Source organism: Mastomys coucha, unplaced genomic scaffold (assembly GCF_008632895.1).
Source record: "Mastomys coucha isolate ucsf_1 unplaced genomic scaffold, UCSF_Mcou_1 pScaffold5, whole genome shotgun sequence".
In the NCBI taxonomy this organism is placed as follows: Eukaryota; Metazoa; Chordata; class Mammalia; order Rodentia; family Muridae; genus Mastomys; species Mastomys coucha.
Window position 1 is genome coordinate 23798007 of NW_022196911.1, and position 12677 is coordinate 23810683.

Here is a 12677-nt window from a genome sequence, read left to right on the forward strand (position 1 = left end):
ACTTGATTTGTAAGCATGGAACCTAAATTCAATCTGAAGAATTAAAACAAACAAACAAAAATGTGGGCTGGGACTATAGCTCAGTTGTAAAGCAGGTGCCTAGCATGCAAAAGGCCCTGGGTTCAGTAACTAGTACTTAACTCTCCCCCCAAAATCAATAAAAACAGTAAGAAAACTCCAAGCCTGGTAGTCCCAGCACTGGGAAAGTATAAGAATTCCTGGGCTGCTAACTGGCCACTCAACTTAAGTTTAACTGTCAAAACTCAGGCCAGGAAGACCTTGTTATTAGATAGATAGATAGATAGATAGACAGACAGACAGACAGACAGATAGGCAGGTAGGCAGGCAGAAAAAAAAGCTGTAAGAAAAGGGTAGACTGCACTGTTCAAATACATGTACCACACATCCACACACATACTATCATAAAATGAACTCAGGCTAGCCAGTAGTGGCACAGACCTTTAATCCCAGCACTCAGGGGCAGAGGCAGTATATCTCCAAGTTTGAGGCCAGCCTGGTCTACAGAGCAAGTTCCAAAACAGCCAGGGCTACACAGAGAAACCCTGCCTCAACAAAACAAAATAAAGTTAATGAATTAAAATCAAGTGAACTCAGAATACCCAAGTTAGTTAGGTGCTAGTCTCTAACAGTCTTCCTCACTCAAGAACTCTAGAAAACGTTTTTTTTTTTTTAAGATTTATTTATTATTATATGTAAGTACACTGTAGCTGTCTTCAGATACTCCAGAAGAGGGCGTCAGATTTCACAATGGGTGGTTGTGAGCCACCATGTGGTTGCTGGGATTTGAACTCAGGATCTTCAGAAGAGCAGTCATTGCTCTTAACCGCTGAGCCACCTCACCAGTCCCCAGAAAACTTTTATATCTCAGCTCTAGAATGCTTGCCTAGAATACATGAGAACCTAGGTTCAATTCCCAGCATACCCCAAAGAAAATTTAAAAGTACACAACTTGATGGAGTTAGGTCCTGAAATCACAGTATCTCTTAAACTGCCCACCTGTTCTGTAAAACAGTACATCAAGGTTGCCACTGACCAAAAGGTGACCCATTAAAAAACTAAAAGCAGCCTGGCGGTGGTGGCGCACGCCTTTAATCCCAGCACTTGGGAGGCAGAGGCAGGCGGATTTCTGAGTTCGAGGCCAGCCTGGTCTACAGAGTGAGTTCCAGGACAGCCAGGACTACACAGAGAAAACCTGTTTCGAAAAACCAAAAACTAAAAACAAACCTAAAAGCATGTGTATGATTTAATTAGGACAGACAAGGATGATTGCTTTCTAGATAAACAGAGACAGAAACATGGAACCATAAAGAAGCCAGGACTCTGGAGACACAGCAGGACAGGTGTGCACACAGTAGCCAAGAGTGAGCAAAGGAAAGCTCAGCCACCTAGAAGAGCTAAAGGAGATGCTCATCTTGAGATTGCAAAATGCTTAACAAATCTAGACAGAACATCTTGTGACCTAAACATAATGAGTACAGAGGAGGTGGAGAAGGGAGAGCAGATGGCAACACCGGAGGGTGTCGTGCCTACCCCACAGTGCAGTATGTGAACCTGGGCTCCTGAGAGCAGACTCCCTGGAAGGCTAGCTAAGCAACCACCATCAGTAACGCTGTACCTGCTCTGTGGCAGAAGGAAAGGGCTTTTTCTTTCAGGTGGGTTTGTTGAATCCATCACCATGTCAGGTAAAGTGTAAAAATATGAAGGAGCTAAGCAAACACATCACTAATGAAATATGACCACCTAACTATAATAAGGGCCTAAGAATCTCAGGAGAAAGTTAAGTTTTCACTTTGTGTGTGAACAGTCTTCAAAGCCTCAGTGATCTGCAGCAAATGTAGAATTCAGAAAGCTGAATAAAAAGGAACACAACAATACTAGCCAGGTATTTTCCACACACACAAAACCTGCTAAACAAGGGACACGGCTTACTGTGTAAGAGCTTGTGCTGCTCAAACCTAATTATCTGAGTTTGGAATCCAGGTAAAAACCAGATACATACCATTGTGTCTATAATCTCATCATTTCTATGGAAAGATGGGAAGTAGAGACAGAATTCTCCAGAATCCCTTAGACCAGCTAACCTTAAATATGTAGCACAGTAACAAACAACTAAACTCTACTTCTAACAAGGTGGGAAGGAACTACTGATTCTTGAGGCTGCTCTCTCACCATCTCATGTATACATACCACAGATGGCATAAACACACCCTCACACATGAACACTCACACACACACACACACACACACACACACACACAGACACACACAAAAAAATAAACTTTAAAAAAAATAGAACAAGATTTTTAGAAATTCAACCTAAGAAAATGAGCTAACAGCATTTTAAGAGCAGATTTTAAACTATTACAAAAGAAAAATATAGGGGCCACAGGTGTGGCTCTATGGTAAAGCACTCACGTAGAATGTACAAGGCCGTGGTCTCATGCTCAGCACCACTAAGGAAAACAACTTAAAAATCTAATGTTGCTTTAGATATTACAGCAAAATCTGAGAACCGCTCAGATGCTCAAGAGACAAGTGACAGGTAAGTCAGGGAATGTATATGTAGGGAACATGATGCACCCCTTAGACTCAGAGGCGGTCATTCAACTGAAGGAGCTGGTGAAGGTTGTATTAGAACCACCTGTGCCTTTCTGGGCTTTTTAAAAAAACAAATATGAAATAACTTCTAAGTAAATGAAATAAAGGCCAGGAGAGTAGATCAATGGTAGAATGCTTGTCTAGCACATGGATCGCTAACATTGGTGTGTGTGTGTGTGTGTGTGTGTGTGTGTGTGTGTGTGTGTGTGTGTGTGTGTTGAAATATATGTATAAGGCAGAACTAGTTGAATAAAACTAGTAGACTCTATACAAGAAAGTGATGAGGGTGAGGGTGAGGGTGACAGAAATGGGCAATGGGATTACAGGTATTGCTAACATCCCATTTTAATAGAATAACAAAAGCCAAATTAAATAAATTTAACTTAAGCCTAATGTTTTCAAGCTTTGTGTTGGTGAAAAAGGAGGTAAGTAGTTTTCTGAGATGAAATCTTACATGCTCAAGAAGCTAGACTTAGCCAGGTATGGTGATGCACACCTTTAATCCCAGCACCCAAAGAAACAGAGACAGACTTCTGTGAATCTGAGATCAGCCTGGTCGACATAGCAAATTCCAACCCAGCCAGGGCTACATAATGAGAATCTGTCTCAAAAGGTCAGTGTGCACCAGGCAGAGGTGGTGTACCTGCCTTTAATCCCAGCACTTGGGAGGCAGAGGCAAGCAGATCTCTGTGAGACCAGCCTAGTCTACAGAGTAAGTTCCAGGACAGCCAGGGCTACACAGAGAAACTCTGTGTAGCCAAAGAGCCAAAAATCAAAGTCAATATGCTATGGAAATTTTCAGATATAAACTTTTGGTGTTGTTTTGAGATAGGATTTTATGTAAGCCAGGATGGTCTTGACCTCTGATCCCACTGTGGATTATAGATATGAACCACCACAAGACATAATTCTCTCTTCTCTTTCTTCCCTCCTTCCTTCTATTTCCCCCTCCCTCTCTCTTGGGGAGACAAAGTATGTGTAGCCCCAGCTGTCTTAGAACTCTCTCTACAGACTAAACTGGCCTCAAACTCAGAAATCCACCTGCCTCTGCTTCCTAAATGTTGGGATTAAAGATGTGCACCATCACACCTAAATCAAAAATATAAAATCTTAAGAAACAGATTATGACAAGCTGACTCAGGATCTGGAAGACCTAACTACTCACCAACATACTTCTTGAACCAATGAATCCAGGAAAGGAGCCAACTAAACTTCTAGAGACTAAACCCAGGGCCTCACACATGCTAGGCATGCACTATATCACTGAGTTACACCCCAGTACACATGGAAGCCCCAACAGGGGACAATATTGTTTCTTCATAGTAGTCAGGACCCATTTTTTACAAGGTGCTGAGTGACACTCGAGAACAATGAAGAGTTTCAAAGAGCCTGCCACAATGGCTGCACAGATAGTACCACAGGCTGAAGGCATTCTTCTTGGAAAGAGAGCAAGAGGTCACAGAAGAAATGGGCCTGACAGTCCCCCATCAAACCGGTTGTTTGGGGACAGAAGACCTTGATATCAAACACCCTTTGAGGGATACAAACAATAAAAACTTATACTGCCTTCAGGAACATTTACTAAGTAAAGTATCTTCAGCTCATGCTTCCTGACTGCTAATTTTACAGTTCTGGCCCTTGGAGAGTCCACTGGAAGGCAAACCACTAGAAGCTGATACATGGCCCTGTGGTTTTTAAGCATGTGCCTCAAGAACCTTTGTTTCTTTACCATCTGAGTGGTTTCCATGGTTACCATAAAAGCCTCCAGAACAGAAGCCCAGAGAAGAGCATTATGTCCCAAGATGAGTCTGTACCTGAACTGGGTTCTGCTGATCCACTGTCCAAGAACCTACCTAGAGCAATGTGACCAATGGCTCTTGATCCCTATGGCAGTTACTGTCCAGAGTGAGGCTCACTAGAAAACACAGGGCTCACTTTACAGAGTGCAATCCACCCTAGCAGACTCCAAAAACACCAGGCAGAATGGACTCAGAAAAGGGCAGAGCACTACTGGGCATAAACCCTGCCAACTTCCTTTATTACATCCATCCACACATGGGACAGCAAGTGCCACAGAAAATACCCAGTTTAACTAAGCAAGTAAATGAGAGGTTAGGAGGTGCATGAGAGCTGAGATCTGAAGAACAAGAAATTTGTTACTACTGGTAGCGTTTATTAGGAGGAGTGCCGAGTGTGAAACTTAAAACAGATTGAGAAAGCTACATTTTTTTCTCACTGCAGAATATAGTATCTGATGTATCCTTGATTTGGACCAATGCAAAAGACACCAGCCTCACCCCCAAAACACATGGTCAGTTCAGATGTGCCACCAAAGCTACTTTCCCAAGAAAAGTGCCCATGTCCAGTCCATAAACAATTGGCTGGCCAGATTCTGTATTCTGCAGTGAGAAACGACTGCTCTTAACTGCTAAGCCATTATAGCTCTAGCCCCACTTTGAACTTTTCAATGAAATGTTATTTTGGGCTTGAGTGATACTGTCAGGAATCTTAAAAGAAGAAAGGTATCAGCATTAAGTGTTTTGTGTTCACAGCTAGGAAATACTTGGGTTGAAATCCTTCTTGTGGGGGGCTGCAGAGATGGCTCAGTGGTTAAGAGCACTGACTGGTCTTCTGAAGGTCCGGAATTCAATTCCCAACAACCACATGGTTTACAACCATCCGTAATGAGATCTGACGCCCTCTTCTGGTGTGTCTAAAAACAGCTACAGTGCACTTAGATATAATTATAAATAAATCTTTAAAAAAAAAAAAAAAGAGCACTGACTGCTCTTCCAGAGGTCATGAGTTCAAATTCCAGCAAGCACATGGTGGCTCACAACCATCTGTAATAAGATCTGATGCCCTCTTCTGGGGAAGATAGCTACAGTGTACTTAGATATAATAAATAAGCTAGAGCAAGTGAGGCCGGAGCAAGCAGGGCCAAAAAGAAAAAAAGAAAGAAATTCTTCTTGTGATAGGCTCTGGGAAGTATATGGACTATAAGTAGGCTCAGGCAGACTCCTTTCCTTCAGGTTTCTGACTTGTCTCATTTGTATTCTGGAGTGGCTTGCTGTACTACAAAGAAACAGGGTGTTTTTAATGACAGCAAGATACAAATTAGGTGTTTCTTTCTTCGCAGTTTTGTGCTAATAGTTCACTTCATCAGTAATAAATACAATCTTTTTTTAAATTGGTTTTTTGAGAATAAATACAATCTTAAATCAGAGAAATACTAGGCATAATCTCACAGAAAGTAAAATGCCAAAGGCTGGCATTTGGAAACAGCATTGTCCAGCCAAATTTGTGCCAAGAGTCCAGGAGAAGCTGGACCAGAAAGTGAGGAATGGTACCTAGGTGGCACTTTCTCAGGCACAAACCTGAGTGCCTTGCTGAACTCTTTGCTGCAGAATGACAGGTGAGAAGGAGATGGAAACCAGCTGCTTGTCTGGTGCTATACAGACATGTGTGCTTCACCCTTTGTGGTATCACCTCAGCCTGATTAGTGTACCCATCCATGCTTTTCCTCTCGCATCTGGCACCCCTAACCCCAAGGCTTGTACTTTTTCTGCTCTAAGGGGTGGCTATATAGTGCCAAGCTCCCGAGGAGCCAGCCACAAGCCACTGGAGACCTGGATAACATTGCCTCTGAGACCAAAGTAGGTTCTTAACAGGATCTGTTCACTTTTGGGCCTGGTCTATGTTTGCTGTGAGGGTACCCTCTTCTTTCTTGGATGTCACTGCCTCTGTCGGAATCTAACCCTAGTTAAGAGCCTCTGGGAAAGAATATCTGCCCGAGTTTCTCAGATGGAACTTGTGCTGTTAGTAGCATGTGTTCCTCTTGAAGGATTGGCCTTTAAGATGTGGTCCTGCATCTGACAGCCCTTACAATGGGAAACATTATGCAGGGAAAAAAACCCATATACATAACATGGTAAACTTTTAATTTAAAAAACTTTTTAATGTGTATGGGTTGCTTGCATGTATGCCTGTGTAGCACAAGCATGCAGTGCCTGTGGAGATCAGAAGAAAGTGCCAGATCCCCTAGGTACTAGAGTTACAGACTGCTGTTAGCAAAGATGTAGGCTCTAGGAACCAAACTTAGGTACTCTACAAGATCAGCCAGCGAGCCTCTTAATCACTGAGCCATCTCTCCAGCTGCTGATTTTTTTTAAAAAAATTATTTTATTTATTTATATATTTATTTTAACTTTAAAGCTACTTGAGAGAAAAGAATCAGGCAAGGCATATTTCTGTGTGAGTTCAAGGTAAGACTGGTCTATACAGCAATTTCTAAGCCAGTCAGAGATACATAGTAAAACATAAAACAATGTCTCAAAAATAAATTAAAACTTAAATAAATAAATTGCTCAAAAGTAAAAGTAGGTTTTTCTTTGAAGATACTTAGTACTTCAGTATAAATCAACACAAAACTAGATGTCTCTGCTGCTGACACATGTCTGAAGCCATCAGCATGTCCTGGGCAAGTGCAAAATGCTCTGAAGCCTGAGCTAAACCAATCTGGCATCAGTTTTATAGACAAGAAAGAGGAGGCTCAGGCAAAGTCAAAGGCAGGACACATATTAATGAAATGCAGAATTACAATAGATGGTCCTAGAAGAACAGGGAACTCTGCTTGGAAGCACACCACAGAGCAGCACTTTTAGTAAATACCACCATCTACTTCCAACCCAAGAGCCCCAGGATTCTGTTCCTTCACCCTTGGGCACACCTCTCTTAGCAGGCACTGCACTATTTACACAGCTCACAGCACCTCATCAGCTCCACAGCCCCAGAAAACTTCAGAGTCAGGATCTTTAGCCAACAGCATCTATGCTACAAACAGCATAGGGCAAGGAGGGACTTCTCCAAGTATGCCACATTCCCCCAAGTTCTTTTATGACTTCACAAACACATATTCATTTATTTTGCCCAAGAATGTAAATTAAGGCTTCAGGGGCCAGACAGACACCACCCAGTTATAGTAGTGGGGTAGCAACACAAGATATGGAGAGTTCAGGAAGAGCAGGGCAGACTATGCTTGAGTAGGTGTTTGGACAAAGGGAAAGGGACCCAAGGAGGGTGAAGCTACTTTTTTAAAGTTTTACTTTCCTCTACAGTTTGAAATCAAAATATAACAAGCAGTTTCCACATGCCAGAAAGAAAACCTTCATTTTGAAATCAACACTAAAGTGATAGTGATAATGGACACTAGATTTCTGAAGTAATAACAATAGGTAACAGTCTCACACCCCACTTCTTAGCACAAACACTGTAAAACTGCAGAGTTTAGTCTAATACTCTAAACTAATTTCAACCACCAAAGATCAAAACCCTTTAAAGACAACTCCATCTGCTAAATGCCTGGTATCTGTTCTGTATTGCTGCAGCACTTTGATAGAACAATAAAACAAAAGACAAAAACAAAACAAAACTAACAACAACAAAGAAGCTACACAGAATGACAGTACTATTTGGATGGGAACACTACACTTTCAATCAAGAATGTCTTACTAGGAAATGGAGAGATGGTTCAGCAGTTAAGAGTACTTATTAGGTTGGAAAGATGGCTCAGAGGTTAAGAGCACTGACTGCTCTTCCAGAGGTCCTGAGTTCAATTACCAGCAACCACATGGTGGCTCACAACCATATGAAATGGGATCCGATGCCCTCTTCTGGTTTGTGTCTGAAAGCAGCTACAGTGTATTCATATACATAAAATAAATAAATAAATCTTTAAAAAAAAAAAAAGAGCCAGGTGGTTGGTGGCACATGCCTTTAATCCCAGCACTTGGGAGGCCGAGGCAGGTGTATTTCTGAGTTTGAGGCCAGCCTGGTCTACAGAGTGAGTTCCAGGACAGCTAAAGCTACACAGAGAAACCCTGTCTTAGAAAAAAAAAAAAAGGTGCTTATTGCTCTTGCAGGGGACCTGGGATTTGGTTCATAACTTGTAACCCCAGGACAAGGCAATCTGATGCCTTCTTCTGACATACATTTGCACCAAATATTCAGGAAAAACACTTGAATACTATACACACACACATTTTTTTTAAACATCAGACACTCTTACTAGGATGATGACATCTGACCATATACCCAAGGAATGTAAAGCTCAAAAGATATCAGTCTTCTCACAGAGGACCTGCCAGTGTAAAGGCTTGGAAGGCAGCTCTCAGCTTAGCAGTCTAGGCATGGCTACTACATAGGCTCTCCAAACAGGGACCTCAACACCCTAGGATCCCTTTTGGAGTAACTTCAGGCATCCTCTAGACTCCTAAAGAGGCAAGCATGAGACTTACCACCACAGAACCCACACACCTCCTGATACTAGTCTACTAGCTAGGCCCACATGGTCAGGCAGCAACCTTGGGATCCTGACATTGACCACCAGAAGTGCCACTCAAGAGAATGAGGGCCGTCATCTACTGAAAACCTAATGCTTTCCTAGAATTCTGATATTTCTTCCTGTCTTGGCTACAGTGCACCAGCCAAACTCCTCTCACTGCCTCTCCTCGGCTGGGTGATGTTTACAAGGCCAATATGGTCGCACCTCCCTCAATGCTATCCTAACATGCAACCATCACTATGGTTTAATGACTGACTTTACTTCTGTAGTAAAAGGTAATGATGGTTGCAATATCACATTTTAAAGCATCAGCTACAAATGGAATGCCTGAGAAAAAAGCCCTCAAGTGTAAAGTTTACATGCTTATTGTACTACAGCTGTTATTAGAAACAGCATATCTTGTATAATTTTTAAGTGATTAAGCATCATACATAGCTCTCTCAGACTGTCACCACATTCTATAAGACATATACTGCCCAGAGGGTCATATGCCAAGGGGGATCTGCTGTCTCTTCTAGCCAGTTTCCTTGAAGAGACCCCATAGCCACAAGGTCTAGAGGTGAGTCACCTCCTTTGAGGTACAGCTCCATCAACTTTGCCGCCAATATGATAACCCAAAAACATGGTAAGCTAATGTTTCTGGTTACTCAACAAATTCTGAAATTTAAAGCAACAAAAATTCAGTCCACTATCCCTCTTCTCTCTAGAAGTCAGAGCATACCCAACGCTGGGTATACTGACACACACATATGACTCCAGCACTTAACAGTATCACCAGCAGTTTGAGCAAAATCAGCCTGGATAAAACTACATTTCAAAGACAAACAACAATAAAAAATCTCTAATTTCAGCATTCCAGAGGCAGAGGCAGATGGACCAGGACCATCTTGGTCTACATAGAGAGTTCCAGAACAGCCAAGGCTATATGGCAAGCTCTCATCAAAAGCAAACAAAACAAGCAAGCAAGCAAGCAAACAAACACTTCTGCCTCAAGGCTAGAGAGATAGCTCAGCAGTTAAGATCACTGGCTGCTTACTCTTCCAGAAGATCCTAGTTTGATTCCCTGCATCCATATTGTGGCTCACAATAATCTCTGACCCCAGTGCTAGGGAATCCGATGAATGTACACATAGTGCACATATATGCATGCAGGGCAAATATTTTTTAAAGATTTATTTATTTTATGTATATGAGTACACCGACTGTAGTTGTACAGATGGTTGTGAGCCTTCATGTAGTTGCTGGAAACTGAATTTTAGGACCTCTGCTTGCTCTGGTTGGCTCTGGTTGACCCAGCTCGCTCCAGCCAAAGATTGATTTGTTATTATACATAAGTACACTGTAGCTATCTTCAGATGCACCAGCAGAGGGCGTCAGATCTCATCATGGGTTGTTGTGAGCCACCATGTGGTTGCTGGGATTTGAACTCAGGACCTTCAGGAGAGCAGTCAGTGCTCTTAACCCACTGAACCATCTTGCCAGCTCCGGGAAAATATTTATACACATAAATAAAAAAATAAATAAATCTATGCCTGTCCTACAGGCACCTTGTTATTTCCAGAACCACATTTTCAGCCAGGTGGTAGTTGTACACGCCTTTAATCACAGCGCTTGAGAGGCAGAGGCAGGTGGATTTCTGAGTTTGAGGCCAACCTGGTCTACAGAGTGGGTTCCAGGACAGCCAGGGCTATACAGAGAAACCCTATTCTCAGAAAAACAAAAGAAGCAAAATAAAACTAACCACATTCTCTCTCTCACTCACAAACTAACCACAAGCCTTTCCAACATATATCTATACCTTAATTCCTAGTCACTCACTTTTGCGATTAAGAATGGAAGCTTCAGCTAGGCATGTTGGCACATGCCTTCAATCCCAGAGACAGGTGGATCTCTGAGGTCTTGGCCAGCCTAGTCTCAGAATGAGTTCCAAGACAGCCAGGGCTAGAGATAAACCCTGCCACAATCACCACTCCCAGCACAAGAAGAAAGAAGAGAGAAGAGAGAAGGGAGAAAGAAGGAGGGAAAAGGGGAAGAAGAGGAGGAAGAAAGAAGAAGAAGAAGAAGAAGAAGAAGAAGAAGAAGAAGAAGAAGAAGAAGAAGAAGAAGAAGAAGAAGAAGAAGAAGAAGAAGAAGAAGAAGAAGAAGCAGAAGCAGCAGAAGCAGCAGAAGCAGCAGCAGGTTCAGCCTGCCTCATTGGCAATTTCATACCAGATATGGATGAGTCAGTGTGGCACTTCCACACCTAGAGTCTCCTACCTAATATGCCTTGGTATCCTGGTTCTAAGTGAATTGGTAAAATACACTTGATGTTCTCTGAGGACTTCCAACCTGTCAGACAGCCCCGCCCCAAGTACTGAGTTCAACTGTCTCACTCTCAAGAAGTAGAAACTCTGAACCAGTGAGACAGCTCAGTGGGTAAAGGTACTGCCATATGAAACCTGATGGCCTTAATTCGATATCCACAGAACGCATATAGTAAAGAGAATCGACTCCTACAAGTTGTCCTCTGAGTTTCACCATTGTCAGAACACAATCCAAGAATTCTGAGTGCTTGTGAGAAAACTCAAGAAAACAAGGCAAGAGTCTTCTGACTACAGTTTCTTCAATAGCCTAGAATTATTCTTGGAATATGTGTGTCTCCTCCAGATAGAAGTGAGTTGACTCCAGCTGTTATTATTCATGTCCATATGGAAAGCCTGTTTTTGTCACGTGCAGCTTCTGTACTTGTAACTTTGCTCGGGTGACTCTTCCTAACACTGAATAAAGTTGGCTACTGCATGAGACTTTAGTCCACTTCAATTTTAGGCTCTGCTGTCCCAGGTTCATGCACCCTAGCAGAGCAGAAAACACAGCATGTGCTATAGCACATGTTTGTTCACATACATAAACAAAATAAATTTTAAAATTTAAATAGAAATTCATGGGCAATTTAATAAGATACTTTTTTTTTTTTTGGTTTTGGTTTGATTTTTTTGAAGCAGGGTTTTTCTCTTTGTAGCCCTGGCTGTCCTACAACTTACTTTGTAGACCAGACTAGCCTTGAACACACAGAGATCTATCTACCTGCCTCTGTCTCCCACGTGCTAAGATTAAAGGCATGCACAACCATGCCTGGTGACATATTCATTCTTAAAAAGATAAAAATACAGAAAGTCATGGGAATGAAAAGATGGCTTACCACATAAGAGCAGTGGATGCTTTTTTAGGATGCAGGCTTGGTTCCCAGTACCCACATGCTGGCTCACAACATCTAACTAGGTCTAGGGGATCTGATGCCCTCTTCTGGCCTCTGAGGATACCAAACCAAAAACAGACTCAATAGAAGAGTGCAATACATTGCTCTGTTGAGTGTTTTAAGAACTCATCAATCTATAAAGCAGCTCAAAATTGCTAAATGTAACAAACATTTGATCAATAAACACACTGATAAAAACAAGCAAAAGAAAACAAATGACTGACGTGGGTTTCTTCTCTGCCTTCTCTCAAGTCACATATCAGACATCTTGAGTTTTCAAGAGCTACAAACAAACAGTTTCACTAACCCTCTGGAGACTAATTTCTAGGTACATAAAGGCTTATTTTTGCTAAATGTGGAACCATACATTTTTAAAGCACCTCATAGTCCCAAGATACCCAGTAGCAAGTTAACCTTGCATGGGCAGCCTGGTCTACCCAATGACAGAGGCTTGGATAGTGATAGTCCTTAGCAAGATGG

The 12677-nt window shown here is 42.1% G+C and overlaps 1 protein-coding gene across 4 annotated transcripts in view; it reads right to left on the minus strand.

The window, feature by feature from the left end:
- The window catches only part of Pdpk1 (3-phosphoinositide dependent protein kinase 1), a 75377-nt gene that overhangs the window by 33582 nt on the left and 29118 nt on the right, over positions 1–12677 (minus strand). The gene's annotated exons all lie outside the window — the stretch shown is intronic.